Genomic DNA, 10,748 nt, shown 5'->3' with positions numbered 1-10,748 from the left:
ATAATAAAAGTTAGCAACTGTTTTATCTTTGTATGCTTTTCTAGATATATTATACACCAGAAGGGCAATTATCTACTGAATGAACAAGGAGTTTATGTTGCTGAGACTATTGCTACTAAAAATTCTAGGCAACCAAAAGACCGTTTTAAGGTTTATAGTGATCAAGATGGATTGATATGCTTACATGACTTAACATGTACTTTATAAAGAGTTTAGGTCCCCGGGGCAATGGTGCAACGGTTGGACATCCGGGTTTCGGTATCGTATTGTGCTAATATTATTTCGGTATTTTTAAATATAAAATATATTAATTAAAAATTTTAATATAAATATGGGGAAAAAAATAATATAAAAAATAATATATACTTTTAAAAATTAGGGATTACAATGCTCCCATATGGTAAATAAATAAATAAATGTTTCATTATATATGTTTTTAATTAAAATAAATATATACATATATATATTAAGTAAATAAGATAAGGGTTTGATTAAGCTGCTTAGGTTATCTATTTATAGGTGAGAGTTGATTGAAATTATTAACATAACTTTTATTATTAACATAATTTATTTTTCTAAGTTTTCTGTCTACACCTTGTGTACCTGTGCGTGTCCCAATTGCGACCGACGGAGAAAATTTCTCTTGTGGAGAGTGAAAACTAGAGTCAAATCAAACCCCCTTCTAGTCTAGTTAACACACCTTTTTTTCATGTCGCTTTTAACTAGGAGTATTGAAAGAACTCACTTGTGCACATGTCTCCTTTGTTGTATGTTGTAATAGCATGTTCTTCAGTATATGTTAGAAAATAGAATTAATGGGCGGGATTACATCATTGTTGCCTTTAATGTACGCTTACTTGCATCTGGGCAAAAAGAACAAGTTTATCCGGGGTTAAACCCCACAAAGCAAAGGATGACAATCCAGAGGAAGAGGTGAAAAATAATGTCATATGGATTGATCATTTCTCATGTAACCTTGCTCTTTTCTCAAAATTGTACCCTAATCAAGTTTTAATGCAGCAATCACCTTTGGCCCCCTGCAAAAGTTGTCATGGTAAATTTATGAAGACTACTTAGCGTGAATAGTTTAAAGTCCTGAACTTTAAATTGGGAGGATTGTCTTAGTCTCATATAATCATTGCAATTTTAAATGACATTTCAGTTGCCTACTTTTTCATTAAATTTTATGACAATTAGTTCAAAAACTTAAACAAGTTTTTAGTTTTTTTTCTTGAAATTTGAATTTTGGTGTCATGCTTGATGATGAATTTTTCTTTTTTTTTAAATGTAAATCGAATTATGCAAAACTTGTAGACACAAAGGTTCACTACCTACAGCTAGGTAATTGAAGGTAAAATATGATACAACATTGTTTGCTCTCTAGTTTTATATTGCAAATAAGGCTTTATTTTTCATTTTTCTTGTTTTAGTGGTCATGATATCGAAATGCATACTTTGTGGAATTGATAATGCAACAAGTCATGCTTCAATGCGCCACTATCTCATAGGAGTAAGCTCTTTTGGTGTACTTTGAAAATATGTACAATTTGGATTTATAAGCTTATTAATAAAAATCTTGTCATATTTTCTATGATCCACCACTTTAATACAGATTTTCTATGTTACCCATGAGATACAATTGATTCATGATTGTGTTAGTTTAATTTTTGTATTTTCTTTAAACATATTTAACAAATTTGACATTCTCTAGGTTTTCTTCTCGCATGAATTTTGTTCTCTTAGTAAAAGCGTGCAGTGCAACAGGTTCAGCGATTGCGATAATTAGGTATGTACGCATAGCCAGCTTTTGATTATTTTTATTTTTTGACAGTAAATATCACCTACTATATGACTTTGTTATTTGCCTTTGATGATATTTGGAATTTTTTTTATCATATGGTAAAAAAGTGTTATGAGAGAACTTCTAATTTACATGCTAAATATGAATCGTGAATGACATTATTTTCACGACTTAACTAAATCATATATTATATTCCAAATCCTAAAGTTTGACCAAGAATTTAACCTCCTAAGTCCTAACCTTTTATGTGGACTTAGTTAATTAACAGAAACTCCCCCTTCCATAAGTTAGTTAAAATGACAAAATGTAGGGGTTATGTAGGGGTGTCAAAAATAAACCTGACATGCTGATAGAGCCCACATCTAGTGTCACGAATGAGCCTCAAATTAGAATTTATAATCAAAAACCCATAAACTCACAAGTAAATGTAATACAGGGGCCACGAGTCGTATTTTCCAAGGATTAGTAGAGAGTTTGTCAAAATCAAGCTAAGATGTCGTTATTTTTGGGTTTTTCTATGAAATGGGGTGTTTTTGGTATTTTTAAAATGAAATACAAATGAAAAGATTTCTATTCTTAAATCTAAATTTATCAAGCATAAAGCTAAAACAATAAATCTAACAATGCAATGGATGTAAAATGGAATTAATGCATCAATCAAAAGCAAGAAATTAAGAGATATAGATGATGTCTATCAAGCAAATGCATGGACTCAATTTAAAACAATAATGCAAAAGATACAATTCCAATTCAAATCACATACCATAAGATGATAAAGGATTATCCAAATTCACAAACTAACAGATCAATTTCAAGAAACAACTCAATCACATTTGCACGTCAACAATCTTATTAACCAAAACAAGAATTCAATCTAATTATCACACGCAATTATCTAACGAATGACACTGACAACTAAAGTTTCAAAATAGCTGAAATGTTATCAGATCAAATTCTTGATACGGTGAACAGTAACCATTTAAACATATTTTCAGATTCAGAAACATTTAGCCGAATGAAAGAACCTAATGAAATCAAAGATTTAACAAGGAATCACTAAACAAAGCAATGCAAATTAACCAAACACTGTAACATTACGGATCAACAGAATTCAGAAACAGAAAGTTCAGAATCAGACAGAAAGAAATTGAAATCCACAGCAGAATAAAACTCAGATTCGGATCTTGAAACTTCCCTTACAATCCAGCCTCAATCTTGCTTTTACACAAGATTTAGTTGAAAACTACAAACCCCAGACAAATCCTTATCGATCTCAATTTGATTTAGATCTGAATTAACTCTTCTGGTTGCGTATCAGAAACCCTCCGATAGCAGAGCAGAGCTTAATCCCGATCTGAAAACCCAGCTCAAGATCCTTTAGATCTCTTGCAATTCAGTGTTTAGAATCCATCAGCAACCTTCTAAGAACCCTTCAGAATATCACTGACAGCTCCGATCTTTGTGAATCCACAGATCTCAGCTAGAAATCGTCGCTGAAAGAAACCTCTGATGAAACCCTCATCGAAAGATCCAGCTTCAATTTGATGCCAACTCGAGGTCGAAGAAGCTTGATAAGGTCTGGAAACTGGATTGGAAAGAAAAATCTCGAAGATCGCTGAAGAAAAACGCAGAGAAAACGAAAACAGAAGCCGCGGGACGAAGGATGAACAGTAACTACGTAAAAATGCTACAGTGTTCTTTCTCGTTAAAGCGTGAATTTGAAAACACTGTGCTGAACCGGGTTCAGCTTCGATTTGCGCCGGTTCAACTCAATTCCAGCCCTGGTTCAACTCAAATCAAGCCGGTTTAGCTCCAATTCGATCCCAATCAACTCAATTCTTGATCATGAAGTTCGGTTCAAAAGAATTTGACTTGACTCGGTCCCAATTAGCTCGATCATGGTTCAATTTGGACCCTACAAACAACCAAACTCAATTAATGCCAAATTAATCATCAAAATTACAGAATTATATCAATCATCTAAAAATAGACCATTTCACAAATGCAATTCAATTATGTTGATTAAACATTTAATTGTCCACAATAAAACCCAAAATGAATCAACAAAATACCATAAAATCCTAGCTTATCAAATTCCCCCACACTTAGCCTTGTGCGTCCCGCTCAAGCCAAAACAATAAAACTAACAAACTCCTACTATCGTACCCCCCTAGATCATCTTCAATCAAAGTTAGAAGCAATTAAAAGAAAATTACCTAAGGTTGTGAAGTATCAAAAACCTAAGCCATGAACTAAACCCTTGTTCTTGGTTAACCACCTAGCAAAGTTCATCCTTCATGACTAATTAAGATAAATGCACCACACTCATTCTCACAAGGTTGTTTTCAGTGGATAAAATCAGTGGCTCTCACCCTAATTCTAATTCATGATCAAGTAAAGTAGGGCTCACTCAAGCAACTTAAGTTTCATGCACTTCCATAGGCTTGCTTGTTTTCTACTCTCCACTAGCATTCTTGATTAGGAATCCACACCTATTAAGGATTATTGAAGACAATAAGCAATCATGAACTGAAACAAATGAAATAAGAATTTAGAAAGAACAAGATTACGAAAAGGAACTTTAAAGAAAATGCATGGTAGTGGTAGATATGGATATACTTAAATGCTAACCAATGACCTCTTGCCCTCTTTTCTATTTCATTTCTTTTATAACACATTTGTTTCTGTTTGTTCTTCAATTCCATGAAACAAATTTGGTTTAACCCTTTCCAATTCCTCTTCTTGATACTTTCTTCTCCTCTTTTCCTTATTTTGCCTCAAATTTCACCAAATATGCTATCTTTTGTTTCTCTTCATTCTCAAGCCCAATTCCTTCACATTTAAATTCTACAAGAGCTAAGAAATAGTAATCAATCATCAGCAAGCAAAATTCAATTCACATGAAACCATAATTGCAAAGTATCAATGGCAAATTTAAATCCAAAAACAATTCAAAACCAAATTGATACTTTCCTTTTTCTCTCCATTTTCTCACTGTTTTTCATCCATTCTTTTTCTATCATGAAGATTGATTACTAATGCTCATCATCATGCAATTTTACTGCAATTAGAGCTCAAATCAGTAGCCAGAAAAACAATTTCAAAGCCAGCTGAAAATTTCAAACAGATTTTTCAGTTTTTCTAGATTTTTTTTCCTATTTCTTTTTTTTTTTTCTTTTTCTTCCTGTCTTTCTTCACTTGATTTCCATTTGTCATCTTGATTTCCATTGTACCATGCAATTCGAACCAATCAGTAACTCAAATAATTTCAAACTCAACTTGAACAGTTAAACAGGTTTTTAATTTTTATTTTCTTTTTTTCTGGCATTCTGTTTCTTTTCTTTTTCTTGCTGCCATCAACAAACTTAATCAGTTTCTCAACTTGTTGTCCAGTGTATGCTTGAATGCAATAATATTTTACAAGAATTAATCAGCTTATCAAGTCTTTTGATACATTTTCCTCCTTTTGAAATCAATTCTGTTTCCTGTTTTTTTTTCTTTTTCTTCTGTTTTTCTTTTTCTTTTCCTGATGTGATTCATTTCAAATCTGAATTTGTGCCCATAACCTTTAACTTCAATCCCACTTCTTCAAATGAATTTCAGCTGATTTATTGAAGACAATTTGAAGCAAATTTTCAACTTTTCAAGGCTTCAGCAGATTTTTTACCACAATTTTTCTTTCAATCCCAATAGAATCTGGTATGTGAGGGAATTTAGCTCTGTTTCAAGATTCTAGCCTCTAACAAAGCATTCTTTGACTATGTAACACATTTCCATTTATATAGCTAATGCATTCAATTGCCATTGAAACAGGCACAAAACTTTAACTTCAAATTTTTTTCAGAAATTGGTACACAACTTCATGCTTTGACACATTGTTTTCATTTTTTTTCAACATCTGATCAAACACCATCAAATGAAATCCTTAATGATCTTATTTCATTTCAGATCATCTCATCTCAGCTTGAAACACTTCAAATTTAAAATTGTTGTTAATTAGAAACAAACAATAGCTCATGGTATCACTTCAAAAATGCCTTTGAAACATTCAAACCAAATCCTTTTGTAGAATAACCTTCCATGACTAGTGTCTTTCATTTTCTTCTCTTCTTTTTCTAATTTTTTTATCAAATCAAACAAATCATTAAATATCATCTTATTTGTTCTAATCTCATCTCAGCTTGAAACACTCCAAAATTTCAGTTCCAACAGTAAGTTCAATCACAAAAATGAAACTTCCAAAACCAACCTTGTACAATTAATTCCATAATTTCTTACATCATCCAAAATTTCCATGATTATGAACACCTCCCCCACACTTAAATCTTGACCGTCTCGGGCAAGAAACATTAATAGCATCTAAGAATATCCACATCCAAGATAAAAGAAAGATGAACCGAAATTAAGGTGAAAAAGATTAAAGAAAGTGATTTGAAGTATAGGTAATAGCATGAAATGTATCAAGCAAAATGTATGGGTGATGAAACAAGTTGATAACCTTCATAAATGTGGACCCTATCATAGAAAATTTAGCCTTGAAAGAACACAAGCAAGTTCTAGAGTAATCAATCACAAAAGTGCATCACACAATAGGGTATAACCTCACTAGGTAGAAAATGTACACTATCTTAATTTCATCACTCTAGACTCCATTGCTAAGGGTCATACAAGTGTCCAAAAGCATTCATCCATGAACTCAAATTCTCAAAATTAAACAACCAAATTTAACTCACTTTTAAAGGCCTCTAAAATGATATAAAAATGACTAGGGGGATACACTTATTCCTTAAACCCAAGAATGCATGAAATGAATTTCAAGCCTTTATTTCCAAACAAAATGCTCATGAAAATGGCATAAATTACTGATATGAAACTGAAAATGAAAATGAAAAATAAAGGATGGTATTAACAATGAAAGTAAAGCGTAAGATAGAAAACTCCCCTTTAGGTCGGGTAGATAGCATCATGAAGTCCAAACAATCCACCTCTAGCTCCTTTTATTCTTCAAAATTATTTCTTGAGCCGGTGGATATAATCCTTTGATCCAATTTATGCCTCACCTTGTACAAAATAATTTCATAAATCCATGCCTTCTTCATTCTGGTAGGCTCCAATCCATCTTTCTTCACATGACCACAAATTAATAATTTGAGCCTCCATGGTGGTTTTCTGAATGATTTCACATTTTCCTCAAAGTAAATTATATATACCCAAATGGTAGGCTCCACACCAATCATATCAACCATTTTCCACCCTATAGCTTCCTTTTGTTGCCTCAGGTCTTGAAATAAAATTTCCTCCTGTTCTGACTCCAAATCTTGGGCAATTATAAGTAGTGGACTCTGATTTTCTTCCAAACAAATATTCTGCAAATTATCTGGCAAAATCTTCAACTCCAACTGTAACTGCTCAATAGGTATGAGTGATCCCTGGGGCTCAGTGCAATCCCCTACACTAACATACCTATCCTCTGAATATATCAATCAAAAAGTGGTGGTCCCTGGGGTTCAGTAAAATCCCCTACACTCATGTAGCCAACCCGCCGGGCTTGTTAAAAAATAAAAAAAATATTTAAAAATATTAAAAATTTTAAGTTTGAAGTATAATTTAAATTGATTAAGTTGAAAGTTTTAAATTTGAATTATAATTTTTAAGTTTAAATTGTATTTTAAATAGATGAAATCCACTAATTCATTAAGTTTTATACTTTAATTTTAAAATTTAAAATAAATAAATAAACTTTCTCAACCCGTAGGCCAACCCAAGCCCGCCGCGGGCCAACCCACGCGGGTCGCGGGCCTAGGCGGGCCAACCCACCTCAACCCATCTTAAAATGGATTGATAAAATTTCAACCCAACCCGCCTAAATTTTTTGGCGGGGGCGGGCCAACCCAGCCGCTTAACCCAACTTGACGGCTATACAAGGTAGTAATAATTACATTACTATTTTGTCTTTATGTTGTATATAAGCTTGTCTGATTTTCTTATGGTTGAATTTAAGTCTAATATGATGTGAGATACCAATAGATTTTTAGTTATTTTATTTTATATATTATTTTACTTTTTCATTCATTTTATTTTAGTGGACCAATTAGAATCAAATTAAACAACTTGGTTTGGTTCGATAAGGAAGAGAATTATCGATAAAATAAAATAGATGAACAGATTCGTTTTGCGAAGACAAATCCAACAAAATTGATTAATCAAATCGGAGATTGTTTGGTTGGTGAACCAAGCGAATCAAAATAAATTCAGTTTACTACAGTAAACCTAGATACCGGTTCGGTTCAAGCTGGGTTTATTTCTTCCGGTTCAGTCATTGTTTTTAGCCGGTTCGTTGCACGCCCGACGCCTTCTCAATCGCGACTTCGTCTCTTCTACGGCGGCTGAGTTTGGCGCAACCAACAAAAACGCCCGCGTCCGTGCCCACCGGCAAGAAAATCGCGGCGGCCACCTTTTAAAGAGGGCGAGCGGGCGGAGGAAGCACAAAAGGGGGCAGAAGAGGAAACCCTAGATCACCACTTTCTTTCTCCCTTGCCGCCGCCGCCGCTACCCTGACCGCCGCCTCCTTTCGTGCCGGAGAAGAAGAAAATAGTCGACGCCGCCGACCCCAGCAATCTCCTCTGCACGCCACCGGCCGAGCCCTCTCTTTTGTGAAGAACACCACCTTCGTTTGCAGACCCCTCGCCGCCGCTACAAGAAAGAAATTGGGACCGGAGTCTCTGATTGAGGTAAGTCTGTTAGGATCTGATTTAATTAGGTTTTAGATGTTAAAGTTTTTCAAGCAGTAGGATTTTCCCTCCCCATTGCTTTGCTCCCTTCTGCCTTGCTCTTGTTAGTGGATGGAGAAAGTGTGTCACTTTCTGTTCGGATTACGATTGGCCTTGCAAAGGAGGCTCCTGTTTCAGGAATAACGTTTCATTCCACATAGAAGAAATACAATACTTAATACTATATTGTTTTAAAACTAAAATCGAGATAAATAAAAGAAACAGTTAGACACACTAGATGGGTTGATTTGAAAATGTAGCTAGTCAAGTAAATTGATTTAAGTAATCAGATCATGTGAAATAAGCAAACGAGATGTGAGATTCGGTTGAGGTTTACTTTGGTATAGAATTTAATATAATATTGTATTAAGAGGGTATTGCTTTTTATGTAAATTTCAGGACCTTGATTGGTACGGAGAGATTCTTAGCGTGACGGTTCGTCAATCAGGTGGGTAATCTCTGTATCTGGTCAATACAGATCTATTCTCTTTTCACTCCATGTTTTCCGTTTCTACTATTGTTGATTAGGCTATTGATCACATTCCTATATCTGGTTGTGTGTACTCCTGTGCTTGGTTAACACGAGTTCTTCTTTCATAGTGCATGATTACCTGATTGATATCTCTACTATAGTCGTTGTTTGATTCATGGCTTGATACATACATTTGTCCTTAATATGATCCTACTACCATCCACACAATGTTCTTAAGTGTTGTTTATCTATGTTGAATTTATCATGATTGATATTGCATATACCTGATGTTGTGGTAGTTAGCAGTTGAACTATGTAAATAGCATGTTGTTGTTAACTCTCACTGCACAGGTTGGGTGGAGCATTATAGCACTGCACAGGTTGGGTGCTACCTCACTGCACAGGTTGAGTGAGAGCATTTTAGCACTGCACAGGTTGGGTGCTACCTCACTGCACAGGTTGAGTGAGAATATTACGGCACTGCACAGGTTGAGTACTACCAAGACTAGCTAGATAGCTCTGACTATGCATGCATTTATTGTTGTTTACTGCATTGATAGCTGGTACAATTGTTATTATAGGGTTATGCACTTGTTATATATAACTACTGCATTTGTATGACATACATGATGGTTATATTAGCCTTGCTCCTGTAGTATCATGTTGGACTATATACCTTTGGATATCTATGCTATTATCTATTTGATACCTTATTTTGTTCTGCACCTTTATCTAGTACCCACTGAGTATGTTTGATACTCACCACCCAGACCCTGAGGTTTTCTATCTCCCCAGGTAGCAGATAGGTACTTGGAGCTTGGAGATTGGCCGGCTGCTTCATCTCACACCCGAAGGTTCCTAGGTTTTGGGTTATTCGTTTGTCTTGGCTTTATGATGTTTTCATTACGTGTATTTTTGATTTTATTTTGATATTGTGCATGTGATAGTAGTGTTGTGGCCATGTAAGCCTTGTATCTTAACTAGTGGGCATCGGTGTGATGTGTAATCTTTATTCCAGCCGCATATGACTAAGTCTTTCTATTTGTATTCAGGGAATTGTCATGGTACTGGGGAGATGCTGCCAAAATCTTCGGATGGCCTCCCGGGTCGTGACATATGATGTAGAAATTTGAAATGTCAGATATGAGATTATTGCATTATTTTTTTTATCTTGAAATGAAGCAAAGAGTTGATGGAATTTTGATCTCATAAAAAAATATGTAATAGATCTTCTTATAAGATTCAACTTACTCAATTGTAATCGAGCTACTACGCCCATGAATATAAATTAGAAGTTACAACTAGAAGATGGTTCAGAAAAAACTAATGTAAAATATTTTAGAAGCTTGGTTGGAGGTTTAATTTATTTAACTCATACTACATTAGATATTGCTTTCTCTATTAGTGTAATTTTCAAGTTCATGCAAAATCCTACAAAGCATCATCTTAGAGCAGCTAAAAGGATTTTACGTTATATTGTTGGAACCATAGATGCTATACTAAAGTTTTAAAATTCGATCTTTACGGATTCACTTATAGTGATTGGGCAAGTTCAGTGGACTATCAAAAGAGCACCTTAACTAGTGTTTTTAATCTTAAATCAGGAGCAATTTCATGGAGTTCAAAAAAGCAAGCTAATACAATCCTATCCTCTTCAGAAGCAAGATATGTAGCAGCAATTTTAGTAGTGTGTCAAGCAGTTTAG

General features: G+C 34.3%; 1 long non-coding RNA gene across 1 annotated transcript; it reads left to right on the top strand.

The window, feature by feature from the left end:
- The first annotated feature begins 8,176 nt into the window (after nt 1–8,176).
- LOC141835712 (uncharacterized) lies at nt 8,177–10,212 on the top strand. The gene is made up of 3 exons (XR_012602411.1): nt 8,177–8,532; nt 8,971–9,019; nt 9,839–10,212. It is a non-coding gene; the product is annotated as an uncharacterized LOC141835712 (long non-coding RNA).
- The last annotated feature ends 536 nt before the right edge of the window (nt 10,213–10,748 follow it).

Source organism: Curcuma longa, chromosome 10 (assembly GCF_044706935.1).
Source record: "Curcuma longa cultivar G26 ecotype Majalengka, Jawa Barat chromosome 10, ITB_CL_G26_1.1, whole genome shotgun sequence".
NCBI classification, from domain to species: Eukaryota; Viridiplantae; Streptophyta; class Magnoliopsida; order Zingiberales; family Zingiberaceae; genus Curcuma; species Curcuma longa.
The sequence above is the reverse complement of the archived record's forward strand: the minus strand, read 5'-3'. Positions and strand labels throughout refer to the sequence as shown.